We start from the raw sequence: 6,793 nt of genomic DNA, 5'->3' as shown, positions 1-6,793 counted from the left end.
CATTAACCTACCCCCCTCACCTCAAATGGCTGGCCTCTTATCTTAGAAATTTCAACCCTGGGGAAAAATATATCGTCTATCCACTCTATCCCTCTCATAATCGTATAAATGTCCATCCAGTCTCACCCCAGCCTGCGCCGCTCTGGAGAAAACAACACAAGTTTGTCCAGCCTCTCGTTATAGCTCATGCCCTCTAATCCAGGCAGTGTCCTGGTAAACCTCTTCTGCGCCCTCTCCAAAGCCCCGACATCCTTCCGAGAATGGGGGCGACCAGATCTGTATGAAACATTCCAGATGTGGTCTAACTAGTTTTATAAAGCTGCAGCACAACTTCCCGACTTTTGAACTCAATGCTTCAACTAATAAAGACAACCATGCCATTTGCCTTCTTAACCACCCGATCAATCAGTGCAGTCTCTTTCAGGGAGCGATGAACTTGGAGTCTAAGATCCCTCTGATCATCAACACTGTTCAGGGTTTTGCATTTAACAGTATACTGTCTCAGTCATTCCACCTACCGAGCTGCCAAGATGATCATCACTAATCAAATCTCACTGAGATTTCTCAGGTCCTGTTGAATTTATTGCCAAGTGCACAAGTACGGGAAGGTACAGGTACAGAGAAACACTGACTTGTGGCAGCATCACAGGCAAGTACATTCAGATAACACACGGAACACAAGTTATACGATTCTCCGTCAGTAACAATATCGAAATATGTTTTACTTCATCCTGCTAATAGGACCAGGGGCTGAGCGGCGGCTCATCTCAGACGGTTCGGTGTGAAGGTCTCACAACCCGGACCGACCCCGGCAGATTCTGTGAAGGAAGCGAGGCGAGGCCGCCAGTTCGGGAAAGTTCATTCCCTCCCCCTTCAGGTTTCACCGATCACCTTGTGTTTCTCTCTCCCTTCCCCACCCCCACCTTTTATTCTCCAGTTCTCTTGTTTGAATTCGGGACCTCCCCGCTCCGGACCTGCTTCAATACTCACCGAAATGAAACTGTTGTCGTCGCCCCGCAGAGAATAATCCGTCCCCGGCTCCCCAGCCCAGGGGGCGAGGGTGAGGACCCCCTCCCGATCCCGATCTCGATCCCACGGCCGACCCGCTTCAACAAAGAACGAAAAACACCGCCGCCCTTCCCGTACTGAGCATGCGCGATGTCGCCCGCCCGTCACCAGGTAAGTGGGCGGGGCCTCGGAACGCAGCTGCAGATCCACAAACCCGCCTGTCCAGGTAGACCCATTGTCTCAGATTGCTCCTGCCACACCGAACTCATTTCTGCATACCTTGACGCTGTCTTATCCCCCCTTGTTCAATCCCTTCCCACCAATGTTCGTGACACTTCTCACGCTTTGAATTTTTTCAATGATTTTAAGTTCCCTCGCCTCCACCGCCTTATTTTATCCATGGACGTCCAGTCCCTCTATACCTCCATCCCCCACCTGGACGGTCTCAAAGCTCTCCGCTTCTTTTTGGATTCCAGACCTAAACAATTCCCCTCTACCACCACTCTCCTCCGTCCAGCGGAATTAGTTCTTACTCTCAATAATTTCTCTTTTGGCTCCTGCCACTTCCTCCAAACCAAGGGTGTAGCCATGGGCACCCGCATGGGTCCCAGTTATGCCTGCCTTTTTGTTGGCTTTGTGGAACAGTCCATGTTCCAAGTCTATACGGGTATCCGTCCCCCTCTTTTCCTTCGCTACATCGATGACTGACTGCATTGGCGTTGCCTTCTGCACGCATGCTGAGCTCGTTGACTTCATTAACTTTGCCTCCAACTTTCACCCTGCCCTCAAATTTACCTGGTCTATTTCCGACACCTCCCTCCCCTTTCTTGATCTTTCTGTCTCCATCTCTGGAGACGGCCTATCTACTGATATCTACTACAAGCCTACAGACTCTCACAGCTACCTGGACTATTCCTCTTCCCACCCTGTCTCTTGCAAAAATGCTATCCCCTTCTCGCAATACCTCCGTCTCTGCCGCATCTGCTCTCAGGATGAGGCTTTTCATTCCAGGACGAAGGAAATGTCTTCCTTTTTTAAACAAAGGGGCTCTGACGGTGGTGTATGAAAAGCGGATGCTGTCCAAGTTGCATGCCATCTTTGACAATGACTCCCATCCACTCCATAATGTACTGGTTAGGCACAGAAGTACATTCAGCCAGAGACCCATTCCACCGAGATGCAACACTGAGCGTCATAGGACGTCATTCCTGCCTGTGGCCATCAAACTTTACAACTCCTCCCCCGGAGTGTCAGACACCCTGAGACAATAGGCTGGTCCTGGACTTATTTCCACTTGGCATGATTAACTTATTATTATTTAATTATTTATTGTTTTATATTGCTATATTTCTTCACTATTCTTGGTGGTGCGTCTGTAGCGAAACCCAATTTCCCTCGGGATCAATAAAGTATGTCTACCTGTCTGTCTGTCATTACTTCTGCTCTGAAACGCATCTCTCCCATTTCCCGCACATCAGCCCTCACCCCATCTGCCCACCACCCGACTCGAGATAGGGTTCCCCTTGTCCTCACCTACCACCCCACTAGCCTCTGGGTCCAACGTATAATTCTCAGTAACTTCCACCACCTCCGATGGGATCCCACGATGAAGCACATCTTTCCCTCCACATTCCCTTTCTGCTTTCCACAGGGATCGCTCCCTATCCAACTCCCTTGTCCCCCCATCCCTCCCCACCGATCTCCCTCCTGGCACTTATCCTTGTAAGCAGAACAACTGCTACACCTGCCCTTACACTTCCTCCCTCACCACCATTCAGGGCCCCAGACAGTCCTTCCAGGTGAGGCGACACTTCACCTGTGAGTCGGCTGGTGTGGTATACTGCGTCCGGTGCTCCCGGTGTGGCCTTTTATATATTGGTGAGACCCGACGCAGACTGGGAGACCGTTTCGCTGAACACCTACGCTCTGTCTGCCAAGGAAAGCAGGATTCCCCAGTGGCCACGCATTTTAATTCCACGTCCCATTCCCATTCTGATATGTCTATCCATGGCCTCCTCTACTGTCAAGATGAATCCACACTCAGGTTGGAGGAACAATAACATCTACCGACTGGGTAGCCTCCAACCTGATGGCATGATCATTCACTTCTCTAACTTCCGTTAATGCCCCTCCTCCCCTTCTTACCCCATCCCTGATATATTTAGTTTTTTTCCACCCTCCTTTTTTTCTCTCTTTCTGCCCGTCACTCTGCCTGTTCTCCATCTCCCTCTGGTGCCCCCCTCCCTCTTTCTTTCTCCCCAGGCCTCCCGCCCCATGATACTTTCCCTTCTCCAGCTCTGTATCACTTTCACCAATCACCTTTCCAGCTCTTGGCTTCTCCCCACCCCCTCCGGTCTTCTTCTATCATTTCGCATTTTCCCTTTCCCCTCGTACTTTCAAATCTCTTACTATCTTTCCTTTCAGTTAGTCCTGACGAAGGGTCTCGGCCTGAAACGTCGACAGCGCTTCTCCCTATAGATGCTGCCTGGCCTACTGTGTTCCACCAGCATTTTGTGTGTGCTGCAGATGCTGCAGATCCGCGGTAAAACGGGATCACGTGACGACTGGAGGGTCTTCCACGTGACCTGGTGACTCCGCTCCTCGCCCCTCACACTCTACCCGACCTCCCCACCGCATTTCCCATATTATTCCATATTTACACCGGGTACAATTTTAACATTTTCCCTCCATATATTCCCGTCCCATCCCTCCACCTCCCTGGGTTGGGGTTATGGGTTCGAATCCCATGCCAGTCCGACAAACATTTTAGATCCAAACCAGAATTGTGCAGGTTTGATGTAAATCAGTCTATGTTTATAAACACTAATTTCTATTCACATTCCTCCGGCCTCACTGGACAGCAACACTGAAACATCAAGAGAGAAACTGCAGGAGGTGGCCATTCGGCCCCTCTAACTATCAACAAGATGGCGGCTGCTCTCCCATCTCAGCCACATGTTTCAGTCCGATCCTCATTTCCTTGATCCCTTCGGTCTCCACACATCTGCCGTTTTACAGACATTTACAGACATTCACCACCCTTGGAGTGGAGACATCTCCCCTCATCTGAGTCCCGGACAGTCCACCCCTTTTTCAGAGACTGGGATCCCTGGTTGAACCGGTAATGATGTTGTGCATTTCAATGTGTTCACCACTCAGTCCTCGATTCTCTAAATGAAAGGTTATCACATTTGATCTTTCTTCATATGATGACCCCACCACCCCAGGGATCAGTCTGGTGAATCTTCATTGCACTCTCTGTAACAAATACTCTCTAACCTCTTTGTTCATCCTCTATGGAATTAATTTCCATCTTCTGCAGCCCCGTGTTGCCCCAACTACTCACCTCCCACCCCTGTCACTATTTCCACCTTCCCACCTCACCCTCACCTGGATCCACCTCTCACTCCCCAGCTTTTGCCCCATCCCCACCCCTCACCTCTTTTCTCTGACTATTTCCCGTCCACTCTCAGTCCAGAGGGAGGGTCTCAGCCCGAAATGTTGACGGTCCATTTCCCTCCACAGATGCTGTCCGACCCACTGAGTTGCTCCGGCAGTTTGTTCTTTGGTCTGTATAACCCGTATTAATATGGGGAGCGGGATTTTACACCATATTCCAGGTACAATCTCAACAAAGCACAAATAATTGTCACTTTGCCCGGACCATTGGCCCCGCTTGCAGGGCAACAGTCTGCCGGTGTTTGCCCCCTAATGTGGAGAATCCCTCTGCTCGACGCCACAGTGGGCTCAGACATTTCCACAGATGAGCCCCTCCTGTCCCCACCGGGACAAACATCCTGTCCGCCCCCTCTCTCAACATCTTCATCCTTTCAATAAAATCCCCCCTCTCCCTCCCTCCCCGGGGAACCGGCATCAAACCGACGGGCCGAGCGGTCTCCTCCTACCTCTCAGCGATACATCAGACTCCGGCCACAGGAGACGCTTCACAAAAGCCCCCAACTTCCCTCGGAGGGAAATGGAAATAAATCAGAAAGCGAACATTTACTTTGAGGTTTTCTCCGCTCTGAGGAGGCGGTCGACGCTTGAGCGGGAGACGAACTCAGCGGAGTAACGTCCACTCGGCCTGTCCGCCTCCGCGACTGGTTGTAACCAGTGATTGACATCGCTTCGCACCAATGAGAATAGCGCAGCTTCTGAATCCTCTGTTGACAGCGGTGGGGAAGGGGCTGGTCACGTGATTAGTAGCCCAGCCGTTCAACCGATAAAGCTCGAGCACAGCAGCGCGTGGGTGACGAAACCCACGCGCACGTGAGGGCAGATCCCGGTGGGGGAGCCCATGTGTGACGTCACCTGTGGGAGAGCGCTGGCATTTAAAAGCACCTTAATGGACTTTTCAGTGGGACAACAACATTAATCACGGGTTTCATCAGTGAATCCAGTGTTTTGGGATGTAAAGTCCCCTGTTATGTGTCCGGCTGTGCCGTGTTGTTGGTGGAGTGGGCAGCGTGGTGTTTGTCTCTATTCGGGTCACAACACCAGAATTGCCAGTGGGGTCCACACACAGTGTATTAGTCAACAGAAAGATAGATAGGTAGATAGATAGATAGATAGATAGATAGATAGATAGATAGATAGATAGATAGATAGATACATACATACTTTATTCATCCCCATGGGGAAATTCAACATTTTTTCCAATGTCCCATACACTTGTAGTAGCAAAAACTAATTACATACAATACTTAACTCAGTAATAATATGTTATGCATCTAAATCACTAACTCAAAAAAAGCATTAATAATAGCTTTAAAAAAAAAGTTCTTAAGTCCTGGCAGTTGAATTGTAAAGTCTAATGGCATTGGGGAGTATTGACCTCTTCATCCTGTCTGAGGAGCATTGCATGGATAGTAACCTGTCGCTGAAGCTGCTTCTCTGTCTCTGGATGGTGCTATGTAGAGGATGTTCAGGGTTTTCCATAATTGACCGTAGCCTACTCAGCGCCCTTCGCTCAGCTACCGATGTTAAACTCTCCAGTACTTTGCCCACGACAGAGCCCGCCTTCCTTACCAGCTTATTAAGACGTGAGGCGTCCTTCTTCTTAATGCTTCCTCCCCAACACGCCACCACAAAGAAGAGGGCGCTCTCAACAACTGACCTATAGAACATCTTCAGCATCTCACTGCAGACATTGAATGACGCCAACCTTCTAAGGAAGTACAGTCGACTCTGTGCCTTCCTGCACAAGGCATCTGTGTTGGCAGTCCAGTCTAGCTTCTCGTCTAACTGTACTCCCAGATACATGTAGGTCTTAACCTGCTCCACACATTCTCCATTAATGATCACTGGCTCCATATGAGGCCTAGATCTCCTAAAGTCCACCACCATCTCCTTGGTCTTGGTGATATTGAGACGCAGGTAGTTTGAGTTACACCATATCACAAAGTCCTGTATCAGTTTCCTATACTCCTCCTCCTGTCCCTGCAGTCTTTGTCTCCTGGTAAACTCAACACCCTGACAGTGTGGACCATAGATACCCCTTCCTCTCAGAGTCAGGGAATCATTCAGACAGCTGATCGCTGAGAGGAATTATATTTATTGGTCATTAAAGTTCACCCAGATTCGTTTGGACGGATTTGATGTGGAGTTCGGGGTGTCACAGTGAAAGGGCCAGACGGTCGAACCCTCTCCGTTGTCCAAACATCCTTTCAGGTGAGGCGACATTTCACCTGTGAATCTTCCGGGGTCGCCCGTTGTGTCCGCTGCTCCGGATGCGTCCGCCTCTACACTGGTGACACCGGCTCCTCCGCAGTTGTGCGGGGTAGGA

The sequence above is a fragment of the Hemitrygon akajei genome, unplaced genomic scaffold (genome assembly GCF_048418815.1).
Source record: "Hemitrygon akajei unplaced genomic scaffold, sHemAka1.3 Scf000121, whole genome shotgun sequence".
In the NCBI taxonomy this organism is placed as follows: domain Eukaryota; kingdom Metazoa; phylum Chordata; class Chondrichthyes; order Myliobatiformes; family Dasyatidae; genus Hemitrygon; species Hemitrygon akajei.
This window is presented reverse-complemented; position numbering follows the sequence as displayed.